This window comes from Microcaecilia unicolor, chromosome 10, assembly GCF_901765095.1.
Source record: "Microcaecilia unicolor chromosome 10, aMicUni1.1, whole genome shotgun sequence".
In the NCBI taxonomy this organism is placed as follows: Eukaryota; Metazoa; Chordata; class Amphibia; order Gymnophiona; family Siphonopidae; genus Microcaecilia; species Microcaecilia unicolor.
The window spans coordinates 148910744-148924753 of NC_044040.1; the positions used below are offsets into that span (position 1 = coordinate 148910744).

Consider the following 14010-nt stretch of genomic DNA (forward strand, 5'->3'; position numbering starts at 1 on the left):
TGCAAAGAGGAGTGGACCAAAATTCCTCCTGACATGTGTGCAAACCTCATCATCAACTACAGAAGACGTCTGACCGCTGTGCTTGCCAACAAGGGTTTTGTCACCAAGTATTAGGTCTTGTTTGCCAGAGGGATCAAATACTTATTTCCCTCTGCAGAATGCAAATAAATTCATATACTTTCCACAATGTGATTTTCCGGATTTAATTTGTGATGTGCTATCTCTCACTGTTACCAATAACCTACCCTTCAATTATGGGCTGCTCATGTCTTTGTCAGTGGGCAAACTTACAAAATCAGCAAGGGATCAAATACTTATTTCCCCCACTGTACATATTTTATAAAATACATGTGAAACTTAGCAAATCTCTACACAGATAATGTAACTTGTAATCTGCATTCAAATAACGGTTCCTTTCTCTTTCATCGTTCCTAAAATAACCCAATCCAACTTTTGTTTTTTCTTTTCAAATTTGTTTTAGTGCAAACATCTTCAACTTTAACACTTCATAGTCCATTAAAGATTATGTTGTGAAATGTTTCATTTATCTTCAATAGTCCATAACCCAACGGGGCCTGTTTCACCACCCAAAAGGCTTCCTCAGGGGTTGCTACTGTAAGTTCAGCTACTGATGAAAATTCAGCAAAAAACAGTGGTTCCCCACGTTTTCCTAAAATTGCCAAACATATATTACTAGTAAAAACGGCTCGTTTCTCACACAAATGAAAAGGGTGCTAGCAAGGTTATCATGTAATGGCAATTATGTTTTTAAGGGAACTGTTAGGAGGCGAGTTGTGGTGCGAGTTCCACGCTCGCCTGCTTCCCACCACCCTGCTGGTTACTATGGAGTTTGAGTGGCACAGGAGTCTGGACATCAACGGCCAGTTGTGGCGCGAGTTCCTGCCTCGTGGCCATTCTGAGTTTGACACGGTGCCCATTAACTTGTATGGCATACAGGCTCCGAGTTCCATGCCTCCTCCCTCCCTCTCCTCCCCTCCCCTCCAAGTTCCAGGCCCCCCTCCCTCCTCCCCAAGTTCCAGGCCCCCCTCTACTCTGAGTTCCAGGCCCCCTCCCTCCCTCTCCTCCTCTCCCCTCCGAGTTACAGGCCCCCTTCTCCTTCCCTCCGAGTTCCAGGCCCCCCTCTCCTCCGAGTTCCATGCTCCCTCCCCCCCCAAGTTCCAGGCTCCCTCTACTCTGAGTTCCAAGCCCCCCGCCTCCCTCCCTCTCTGTCTCTCTCCCTCTCCTCTGAGTGGCAACCCTTGCGGAAACAGGAAATGAGGGCGGGACCAGAGGCAGAGCTGAGAGAGAGGGGAAGGCAGGCTGAAGCGCTGAGCCTGCTCACCTTTCACTGCTGCCGCCAGACCCCGAGGTAAGAACTTTTAAATTCTGGGTGGCACGCAGGAAGGAGAGGAGCAGACAAAGGACTGGGAGAAGAGGGCGGGCAGCGCACGTCGGGCTGGACTTCAGGCGGGTCAAATATTGGGGGGTACTGTCATCCATGTCCCGCGATTCTCTCCTCTACTGTCCTCCCATCCCATCCATTTTCCTCTGCCCTGCCCTCCCCTTCCTCCCTCCCTCCCTTCGTGATTCTCTCCTCCCCTCGATTTGTACCTGAACGTTCTCTGGCTGGCTGGCGCTGGCTTCCTTTCCCTCTCACGTTTTGACGCGAGGGCGGGGCAATGAGTGGTTATGGATGTTACAAACCCAGACATCCAGACGTAGAACATTGCAGGTGCAAATTATTATATAGAATATTATAAACGGTGCCAACAAATAACAATTTGCTACAATATTTATCTGCTTATTTTGGTTGCTGAGGTCCTTTTCTCCCCAATTATATTGGAGCCTTTTTGATGTGGCTCACTGTTAGTTTACTTTAGACCCCGTTTTTTTGTATAGTAGTTTACAGTTGTTGTTTTTTAATTACATTTGTACCCCGCACTTTCCCACTCATGGCAGGCTCAGTTGGTCTAAGTCCTCTCCGCACGTTTCTAGGGTATGTACATACAACCAGTACTCTGCTCAAACTGCTCCTGTGAAAGTCTGCTGTAAAGATTCGTGTCGGCTTGCACCACACATACTTTCTTAGGTGTGATCTAATTTTATAATGATCCATTTACATGCCTAAAACCGCAAACTGTGCTAATACTGGAGAGCTTTTCCATATTGTTGCCAGATAGTATCTAAAAATAGGCAAATTATTTTCTAGTGTCTTTTGCAAGTTTTCAAGGAGAGGCAAAATATTTAATATAAAGTTGCTCTCAGTGAGAAATCTTTTTAAGATGATATTCCAGTACAGACTAGTATATTTTCTCTGCTCTGCCAACTCCAAACCACTGCCATAAATATTCCCTTATCAAACCCTTGCTATCTCTGCCGTGCTGAGTCTGTGGACACACACATATATACAGAGGGAATTAGATTTATCCAGCACTGCATTCATATTTTGTACTGCAAAGTGGTGACAGAATGAGACAGAAGGCGTATAGAAGAAGGAGACGTGACATGATTACTCAAGAGTGAAGGTGGAAGAAAGTGCATTAAAGTTTGCTATAGGCTATTGTAACTTTATCACATTTTGTTGGTAATTGTACAAGGTAGGAAGGGAGAGGGCAGACTGAATAAAGCAATCACTAATTGCAATGGCTTGACTTTCAGATGAGGTGAGTGACAAAATAATTTCTGAGGTACTTATTGGGATCAATTCACCCATTTAGAGTACAGAAAAAAAGGATGGGGTGAATAGTTGTTTAGCTGGGTCAGCTGAATACTGTATATGTTATTTTGTCATTAAAATATTGCTAATCAGGATGGTATTAACAAGTGTATAATAAAGGATTTTGGTCAGGTCCATTTCAGAGTCCCATAGTGCAGTATCGGTCTAATTAAAATTTGTAGAAGTTTGGTTATTCCTTTAAGAATACGAAGAGGTATTTTTCTTATAGAAAGGGGTGGGGGAAGCATACCAAACGTGCTTATCGCATACTGCAAACTAGAAGTATTGCCACTTCACTTGGTTACCTCCAGGGGCAGACTAACAGTATCTGGGCCCCTGGACAATAACGATCATAAGGGCCACCCCAACCTCTCATCTGTTTCTGCATCTGTCATAATATTTCTAAAGCTCACTTTAGAGAAAACTTAATGTTGGGGGTCTTTTTCTAAGTCACGGTAGCATTTTTAGCTCGCTGTAAACACTGGGAGCCCATAGGAATATAATGGGCGTCTTGGTGTTTACCGCCAGCTGATTTCTACCTCGAGTTAAAAATGATACTGTGACTTAGTAAAAGACCCCCCTTAGAAATATACAAAGTAATTAAATCTTGTTAGTAGCGCAAACAGGCATAAATTTGGAAAGATCTGCATCTTGTTTTACTTTTCTAGATCCAGAGGTTCTAGGGCAGGGGTTTTCAACCCAGCCCTCAGGGCACACCCAGCTAGTTAGGGTTTTCAGGATATTCCCATTGAATTCATCGAGGATATCCAAAAAACCCCAACTGGCTGGGTGTGTCCCAATGACTGGGATGAAAACCTCTGCTCTAGGGCAATGGTTCACAACCTTTTTGCTGTTGGGACACACCAGACGGATGATGCTTGCATATGTGACACACTGTATATATGATTGTCATGGACCTTTGGTCTACGATAGTATACAGTTCTTATGACTTCAATGTAAACATGCTCTGTATCCACAAAAATCCAACCTCTCCCAAAAAAAAACAGGTGAATATCAAAACTAGGACATTTCTCCATGGAATCATCATACAAAAATGTTCTGATTTTCATGTCATAGCAACATAATTCTGTCCACTATCAGGCACATTGTGAAATAATATAAAAACTGAAAAAAATAGACGTTTTTCTTTTTGGAAAATGACCTTCTTTCCTGTTTAGATTTTTGGACGTTTTTTGCAAAACGTCCAAGGTCGGACTTAGACGTCATATCGAAAATGCCCCTCCATATAGATTACATGGGCTTCTTATGCTGTAGGCTGCCTAGAACTACTAGTTAGTGCAGTAAATAAATTTCATATTAGGTTAGATTAGATCTTGGCACCAGATGCTGTTATAGAATTGGCACTAAGCACACAGCACTGGGGCACCTGAACTGAGGTGCCAATTTATAGAATTGTTCAATTGCCTTCAAAAGCTAGTCAAAAAACGTATTGTTAGTTCCAAAAAGGGCATTGTCTTTGTTGCTTTCTTGTATTTCTATGTCATATTTTAAGTGGACTAACATGGTAACCACGCTATTTTATGTAAATATTTTCTTGTAATTGACACAACCCAGTCTTTAGGAAATAATGGAACAACTACAATGTGCTGAAAACATAACAATACCAAATTATTGTGCCGCATCCACAATCAGTTTCATTATAGCAGCTAAACTGTTAGAAAAATAATTCCATGCAGAACTATATACAAGCAGCAACTTGTGCTAATTGCTACCCTATATTATGAAAGTAATAATTAAGCATCTGTGAAGCATAACACTGTATGGATTAATGATGTGATCCTAGTCCCGAGGTAGGATCCTTAACCTCTACCTACATTGTCTAATAATTTCTACTTTGTCGAGCACTGGGAATTGAAGGATTATTTGTCTTTAAGGAATATTGATTTTAGCAGAGACATTGGTGTACATAGTGAGACTCAGTATGGGTTGAGGTTTTCTGTTATTTTGTTCTTGCCTCTGTATGTTATTTTTGCTAAAACTGTGCCTAAAAATTTGGATTTTGTGCTGCAGAGTAAATTAAGGCTTCTAGAGTAGCTTAGTTTATAGAGGGAGTACATCAAAAAAACTACTCCAAGGCCTAGGGCCAGCTGCACAGAAGAACCACTAGGAAAAGTGTGCTTAAAAAGGAGTGATAATCTATCTGCCTGGAGGTCAAATGACTTGGACTGAATCCCAGGACAGAGCAACTTGTTTGTTGACCTTTATTTCTGTGCTAACCTAATAAATTATGCTGGATAACTAGAGAATGAATTTAAGATGAGGAATTCGATTCTCTTTTTTTTTCTTGCAGCTGTAATGCTCTAATGATGTAGATATATATATATATATATATATATATATATATATATATATATATATATATATATGTTTTTTTATTGTGAAGCCTGTGATTTAACTTTTTTAGGGACCCTTTTACTAAAGGGTTGGTGTGCAGCAACAGGCTTGCCGCGTGCCAATCTAGAACTACCGACGAGCTACCGCAGGAGCCCGGTGGTACTTCCCACCCCCCAGCGACACCATTTCCGGCGCTACAAAAATATTTTCTATTTTTGCAATGCTGGTGCTTACTTGGCAGTAATCAGGCAGCACTGTGCGTGCACCGAGGCTCTCTTTACTGCATCTGGTAAAAGGCAAGTCTCACTTTCCTACAGGAAATGGCTGTGCGGCAAGTAAAGCACTTGCCTCATGGCCATTTTGGGTGGGGGAGCTCTTATCTCCACCCATTGAGGTGGCGGTAAGGGCATTCACATTAACCCGGCGGTAACCGGGCAGTGCGTGGCACTCCCTGATTACCACCGGGTACACTTCGGCGCTACAAAAATAAATAAATTTTTGTTGCACCATAAATGACAACGCTAGGGGTGAGAAGTACCGCCGGGCTGCTGCAGTAGCCCGGCGGTACTTCCTATATAGCAAGCGGTAAGCCTGCATTGGGCTTACCGTTGCTTAGTAAAAGAAGCTCTCAGAGCCACCAACCATTCAATCTTATTGGCTGACAGAAAAGAAGGCTGCCAGCCACCAGCTAGATACAGACACTGATTCACTATTAGGAACAACTGTATATTTTCCCTTACTGTTACATACCCTAAAACTATAGTCATATAGACTCTGAAATCTAAAGACTTTTATATCTACACAAGCTGATGTAAGGAAGTCAAGAAGTGATTCATGTATACACAGTAGACAGAAGCTGCTTAAGCATCTTCCCTGTTTGAATGCCTGATGTATGAAGAATTCTCTGCATCTCTTCTGAGAAACTAAGGAGAAAGGAGAGACTGGGTAGTGCCTAGGAGTGGATGAACTAACAGGTAGATGAACAAATCCTCTACCACAGGCACTTTTCGCTTGTTGCAAAATGCACCTAGAAGGAGAAAGAAAAACCAAAAGGCATAAATAAAGAACACAAAAAGCCTGAGGAAGTACATACTATTCTGAGATGTTAAAGGGTCTTGCACTTCCCCACTCTAAACCGTGTATTGCTTGGAGAGAATCAGTTAGCTGTGCTTTCAATCATTTTGCTGTTACCTAAAAAAAAAAAAAAATCATTTAATTCTGTGCCCTGGGTGAACCCCCCCCCCCCCCCCATTTCTGAATAATAAAATCCATACTTTTTTCTCCATCTTTTTCAATATCTGGAGTGCTGAAGAAGGAAAAGAGGCCTTAGTGAGCTCTGAATGACAGGTTAAAGGGCTTCAATAAAGATTAGACAGTCCACTATCTCTGAAGGAAATTGCATAAAAGTGGTTATTCCTCCTGCTCTTATTAATTTCCTTTTCCTTGCTGCCTGAAGGAGTCTCATATCCTGATGCAGCAGACATGGAGAGAAGAGGCACTTTCCATTATCTCAATCAGTGTGTGCTGCAGAAGAATGCTTAAGCTGTTTCTTTAAACAGTAGTCCTTAGGTGAAACTGGGGATGCAGATAGCAGGAGCGCTCTGAGGGAGCAAATTGAAATAGCATATGTGGTTGCAAGATTTTTAGAAACTGATCTTTGCTTCTGGTGGCCTTAGTGTACAGGGAAAAACTGTTTGATTCCTGCTGTCTCCTTGACCATGATTCAGTTGTAAAATGTATACAAAATTTTCACTACTTGGCAATTAGAGAATGACACCGGGATAAAATGTGTCCCCGCCCCGTCCCTGTGGGTTCTGTCTCCGTCCTTGCAGATTCTGTCCCCGTCCCCGCCCCATCCCCGTGGGCTCTGTTCTCATCTGCAGAAGCCTCAAACACTTCTGATTTTATATTTAAATCTTTTTTATTAAATTATAAAAAGGAACACAATAATAACAATGAGCAGCTATAATAAACCCTCCCACCACCCCTGCCCTTTACCCTTCCAACCCCAACATTAGCTGACTTCACTACCCCAAAAAATCGTAATCCACCCTGTTAAAATGTCCAGGGGTACAAAATACAACCTGTTCTGTATGCCCTAGAGGGGAGATATATGCCCTATGGAGCACTGTTATGAAGTTTTAATCTGTGGATGAATAAGAAGCCATTAACAATCTCAGGATTCAGTGTAGTTCTCCTGTCTTCCACAGTCCCTCCTGCAAAAGAAGATGTCTTCTTAGAAGATGTGCTGGTAGCAGAATATACAGGATCCCACATTCAAATTTTGCTAGCTGTGGCCAGCATGCTTGCATGTTTTTCCAAAAAATAAAATATTGTCGTCCGCATCAATCAAATATAAGTAACAGTCAAGTTGATTAACAGGCTTCAAAGTAGAAAGTGACACAGGGACAAAGTTTGTCCCCATCCTCACAGGCTCTGTCCCCATCCCCGCCCTGTACCCGTTGGATCTGTCCCCATCCCCGCCTCTGTCCCTGTGGGCTCGTTCCCCATCCCCATCCCTGCGGTTACTGCGGGTCCCTGTCCCCGTGTCATTCTCTATTGGCAATAACATTAACAGAAGAATACATGCAACAGCTCTGGAATAATATATTCCCAAGTTTTGCATAGCAATGATTGTTATACTAAGTGCATATGTTAGTGTAGCAAAGGTAATAGATGAGTAGAGTAACATTCCAACAGAGATCGCAAGGGCAAAGGTAGTATCAGACTTCAAGAAATTGTGGGATAAACACATAGGATCTTCGGATGCGAGAAAATGAAAATAAAACTGCATAGGAAAGGCTACATGGGCAGACCTGATGTGCCTTAAGTATTTCTCTTGTTTCTGTGTTGTTTCCATGCATTTAAGATCTGCAGTGCTTCACTTTTGCCAGAGCTATCTGAATGTGTATTCTCATTTTTCTGTCTGACTTACAGATCTGGGACAAGGGTGTCTGAGTTGAACAGATACTCTCTAAATGCTGTAGGATTGCTGCCAGATGTCATATGTCAAGTAGGAAGGCTGCTTATATCTCAGGAAACAGTCTGCATGCCCTGTATCTCCTGAGAGGGGAAAACATGTCAGTATGCTTTGAAAATTCAAAGTGGCTGGAGTAAAGAATATGAACAGGAGAGAGGCAGGCAAATTCAGGCCAGCCCAGAAAACTGAGATTTTGATTTGGACTGGAGAAAAGCCAGATTAGAAACTGGGGCAAAAGCCAAGGCAGACCTATCAGACCCAGAGTGCAAACTGTATTTAGACCAATGTGCTAATCTTTACCCATTTTAGGGACCTGTTTACTAAAGCTTGTTAAAAATGTACAATAAGGATGTATATTCATTAGCACACACTCTGTTTAGGTACCATAAATGAAAAGTATAAGCAAATTAAATTTGATGCAGTTTAACCTATGAATTAACGTGTGTACAGTTAATTTATGTACATTAACAAGTTCTAATGCAGGCTACATTGTTTTTTATTAACCCAAATGTGTGAAACAATCCTAAAAATTCAACACCAATAAGGGAAAAGTCTAATTTTTCCAGCATGACACCAAACATTTCCCCCTGTGCATTTCCTTAATACCCTAGTATCACTTGGCATATGTGGTATTTGATAAAGGATGCTAACTCCTTAGTGAATTCCACATTCATGCCAATACCATGCCTTCCCATGGGTGGAAAAGTAGGCATGATACAAATTAACAGCATCTCCTGCTATGATGCAATAAGGAGGTTATTTTATAGGGAGCATGACATTTGGGTGCTGCAAGATGGGCACTGCCATATGGGTGCTGTCATTTGGGCAATGGACTTTTGGGCACTCAAATGGTGTTGTCTAAAAGTCCTTTTCTCCCTGCTGCTCAGTAACCTCCAAACACCAGAAGAGAGCAGGGCCCATGCCTGCTTTCTGCTGTGGAGTCCTCAGTGCAGACAAGAGAGCTGCCCCAAGCGTTGCCTACCAAGGAGTGCGGTTGAAGGATCTGATTCTTCAGCCATCCATGACAGGCACCGCTTTGGACAGCTCTCCCTTCTGCACCGAGGACCCCCTCCTTGACAGGCACTGCTTGGAGCAGCTCTCCCTTCTGTGCCGAGGACCACCCTCCTTGACAGGTACCACCTGGGGCAGCTCTCCCTTCTGTGCTGAGGACCTTGCAGTAGTTGACATGCACAAGCCCTGCTCTTCCCTGGACTTTGCAGGTCAGTGTGGAGCAGGGAGGAAAGAAGTAGAGAGAGAACTTTTTGAGGCCACTGTTTGGGCACCCAAAAGTCTGGTGCCAATGTGCATAGGCGCCCAAATGGCTGAACCCAAACAGTGAGACCCAAACAGCAGCGCCCAAAAGTGCTGCTTTGATTTTAAAGCAGCACCCAAAAGTTCCACTTCGATTTCAGAGTGACTTGAACATGCTCAAGTAGTTACTTATAAAATTGCCTGGGGATGTATATTCATAAAAATAGACGCTCAGAAAATAAAGTGCTTACTTTTATGTGGTATCCTATAGATGGACAGTTCTATAACTTGATACCTCCATTTAGGCACCCCAAGGGTGGGCAGTAGGATCCTATTCTATAACAGAACCTAGACTCCTAGGTTCAATTATAGAATACTAGTATAACCCAGTATCAGTGCACCTAACATTTAGATGTCCACACTACATCAGCCATAGAGCTGGTATAAGTGCAAGTGCTTAAAGATGACAGGTCTACACGTAACTTACAGAATTCTGTAAGCTATGCATGGAAGTGGGAGCGCTGCCTATGACCCACCCATATTCTGCCCATCTGTATGTCCCCTTGCAAATATACACTATGCAAAGTGGTCATGTATTTATAGAATAGTGCATATAAGAACATATGCTAGTATGCTAGTATTCTTTATGCAGAAGCCCTTTAGGTGTTCATGGGGACAAAAAAGGTTGAGATTGGCATATATATGTGCATTTTATAAAATACGTGCATATCTGCTGATTTGTACTAGCACATACAAGCACAAAGTAAATTCTGTATTGAATCAGGAATACTTTGTGAAGGAACTTTCAGGAGCTCTTTTTTGTATAAAGACACATAGGTACATATGTTGGCTTAATAATCTAGGTGTAACATATGTGCCTGCCCTATTAGAAAATTATCCTCTGAAGACTTCTGTAGCCCCCAGTGAACAATGTTGTCCCTCCCCTCCTAGTACATACTTTCCACCAACAACCCTTCTTTCTCCTGAGGTACATAACCCAGTCAAGTGGAAACCCTTAGCATATATTCTGCTGGTAATATAATTATGCCCCTTGTACATTAACCACGCACCTTCCTGAATATGTCAAAATGAATCTCCTCCAGTTTCAACCTCCACTTACCGCTCCTCATCAAACTCCCCACTTTCAGTAGTAGCTACGAAACCTCCAAGGGTAGGAAAGAAGCCCAATTGTTCATGCCCTGCTGGTACTGAAATTGAAAATGGCCCTGGCTGATCTGCAGCTTCCCTTTTCCTGCATGTGAGTGGCAAAGAGGAGCTACAGGCTAGTCAGTGCAAGAAGGGCAGGAGAGACTGGGCATTACTTCTGCCCTTGGGAGTCCTCAGGATTACTACTGAAGATAATTGGAGGTGATTCAGCTGGGAAGGACCATCTGGAGATTAGGAACTCTCTTTGAAGCTTGGGGGAGGGGAGGGGGAAGAGAACATTGGGGCTTAAAGTCTCCTTCAATACTTTATTTATTTATTTATTGGGATTAACTGACTTTATGGAGAGATTTACCTTAGTGGTATGGGCTAACTCTGTGGCACCAGCTAGCCTTGAACCTGTGACCTTCAGGTTGAAAGATTGCCTTCCAGAAAGAGTGAGTCTCTTTCTTAAGAGCCAGCCCATTTCTAACAGTTCCTGTTTCTTGATTGTCCCTGTGTACCCTTACATTTCTTAGAGGTAGAATGACATTAAGACTTTCCTTGAGCAATCCTAGTTCTTGACTTGTTCTAGTTATTTAAGCCTCAGGAATCCATTTGAGGAACTTTGTGACAGAACTAATCAGCTAAAGTTAAGGTAACAAAAGATCGATTCAGTCACTTAAATAAAAAAGTTGCTAGTAAACTAAACATCTCTAATAAATGCAGTAAAAAAACAGTAAGTAATAGTGTAGCAGATGACCACTCACTTGGCTCCTCTGTTCCCAGCATCTCCTCTCTTCACCCTTGTAGCCCAGCATCTTCCCCCTGCCTTTCTCTTTTCTTCTTTCTCCCCCTTCCCTTGTAGATTCACATATCCATGTTCCTTCCCCTCCATCTCCAGCATCTTCGTGTCCCTCTTACACTCCCTGTGGTCTAGTATCTTTCCTTCCCTCATCTCCCCATGGACCTGCCTCTCTCCTTGCCATCCTACCAACCCCACTCCTCAGTAGCCCAGCATCTCACCCTCTCTTTCCTCTTCCTCCCTGTCCTTATGGTCCAACGTCTCTCCCTCTCTCTCTTTTCTCCTTCTCTCCCTTTTTCCCCTCTGCCCCCAGGTCCAGTATCTCTCCCTCTCTTTCCTCTTCCTCCCTGTCCTTATGGTCCAACGTCTCTCCCTCTCTCTCTTTTCTCCTTCTCTCCCTTTTTCCCCTCTGCCCCCAGGTCCAGTATCTCTCCCTCTCTTTTCCCTCCCTTCCCCTTTTTCAGCATCTCTCTCTCTCTCCCCTACACTTCTGGTTCCAGCATCTCTCTTATTCCAGAGGTGAGATGTTTAAATTTGCAGATGACACAAAACTATTCAAGGCTGTTAAAACACATGCAGACTGTGAAAAATTGCAGGAAGACCTTAGAAAATTAGAAGACTGGGCATCCAAATGGCAGGTGAAATTTAATGTGGACAAATAATCCAAATCATAGTTACCTGATGCTAAGGTCCACCTTGGGGACTCAGCACCCTAGAAAAAGATTTAGGTTTCATTGTAGATAATATGCTGAAATCTTCAGCTCAGTGTGTGATGGCGGCCAAAAAAGCAAACAAGTTAGTAGGAATTATTAGGAAGGGGATGGTAAATAAGACCATATAATGCCTCTGTGTCGCTCTATGGTGCGACCTCACCTTGAGTATTATGTTCAGTTCTGGTTGCTGTATCTCAAAAAAGCTATAGTGGAATTAGAAAAGGTTCAAAGAAGAGCGACCAAAATGATAAAGGGGGGGTGATACTCCTCTCATATGAGGAAAGACTAAAGAGGTTAGGGATCTTCAGCTTGGAAAAGAGATGGCTGAGGGGAGATATAATTGAGGTCTCAAAAATCCTGAGTGGTATGGAACGAGTAGAAGTACAAAGACTAGGGAACACTCAGGAACGTTACATGGAAATACTTTTAAAACAAATAGGAGGATATATTTTTTCAGTTAATGAATAGTTAAGCTCAGTTTTTTGAGAAGCATGACCACTCCCCCTTTTGAGCTATGCACTAAGGGGCCCTTTTACTAAGCTGCGGTAGGGCTAACTCACATGTAGTGTGCGCTAAATCAACACTACCGCTGGGGTAGCACGGGCACTCAGTGGTAACTCCAAAGTTGGTGCGTGCTGTTTACCGCAGTAGAAAATAATTTTCTATTTTCTACCACGAGGACATTCCTGGCCGTAGCCGGCAGGGCGGCCACGTTGCCGTACACGGACTGATTACTGCAGGATTAGCATGTGAGCCCTTACCACTAAGTAAATAGGTGACAGTAAGGGCTCAGTCAGTAAGTAGCCATGCGCTACTTTTAATATTAGTGCATGGCCATTTGCTACCCCATTAAAAAAAAAAGCCTTTTTTCTCGTTGCAGTAAAAAATGGCCCAGCGTGTGACAATTTCACGCATCCAAACTAGTGCAGGCCACATTTTACCGCAGCTTAGTAAAAGGGCCCCTAAGGGAGTTAGGCACACTGCCTTAGAGAATAGCACGCAGCCAAATGCGTGAACAAATTCTAATGGGCGCTAATTAGGGTTACCGTATGTCTGGATTTACCCAGACATGTCCTCTTTTTGAGGACATGTCCGGACAGGTTTTGCCAGTCCGCCCGTTTGTCCGGATTTCTGGGCGGGCGGGTGGCGGGCCTATCCTAGCCTCCCCTTCCCTTACTTACTATCTACTGCCCTGGTGGTCTAGTGACCTCTTCGGGGCAGGAAAGAGCCCCCTCTTTTCTGCCTGGAGCGCTGCCCTTGCCCTGCATCCTGTTGCTGTGACGGTCTTCGGATTCAAAATGGCTGCCGAGAGTTGAAGCAGCCTCGTGAGACTTTGACTCTCGGCGGCCATTTTGCATCCCGAGACCGTCATAGCAATAGGATGCAGGGCAAGAACAGAGCTCCAGGCAGGAAAGAGGGGGCTCTTTCCTGTCCCAAAGAGGTCAGTAGACCACCAGGGCAGTAGATAGTAAGTAAGGGGAGGGGAGGTGACCCGGGGGGGGGGGGGGCAGGGGAGGGGAATATGTGACCCAGGGGGAGGGGAGGGGAATATGTGACAGGGGCGGGGTGAAGATGCGAAAGGGGTGTGGGTGTGGCCAGGGGCGGGACATGTCCTCTTTTTGAGAGGACAAAATATGATAACCAATAACTAGGTGGTAACCTCAATAATTGATTGTTACCACCTAGTTATTGATGATTCTGAGCTTATTAGCCAGCTAATTTGCACATGTATCTCAGGAGTGTGCCCAAAATCTGGGTGCCAGATATAGAATTCGAGGGATTCTAATTTTGCTTTCTGTGCTGAAATTACTGAAATTGATATCTGCAGAAAAAATAAATTATTTTAGAGTCCATCTTCCGTTTATTGCAGAAGAATAGGCAGAAAATCATTGCAAGTTAGTTTACAGACTAATGAATAGGGATGTACATATATTTTAAATAACATGGAAAAAAGTCAAGTGACATTTCTCATATCATTTCATGCAATGACAAGGAACCCCCCCAAATTTTGTGTTTTTTCTAGTCAGTAATACAGATTTAGCTTCTT

At 43.2% G+C, this 14010-nt stretch overlaps 1 protein-coding gene across 1 annotated transcript in view; it reads left to right on the forward strand.

Annotated features, from left to right (window-relative positions):
• Positions 1-14010, forward strand: part of LOC115478342 (ephrin type-B receptor 1-like) — a 421749-nt gene that overhangs the window by 207558 nt on the left and 200181 nt on the right.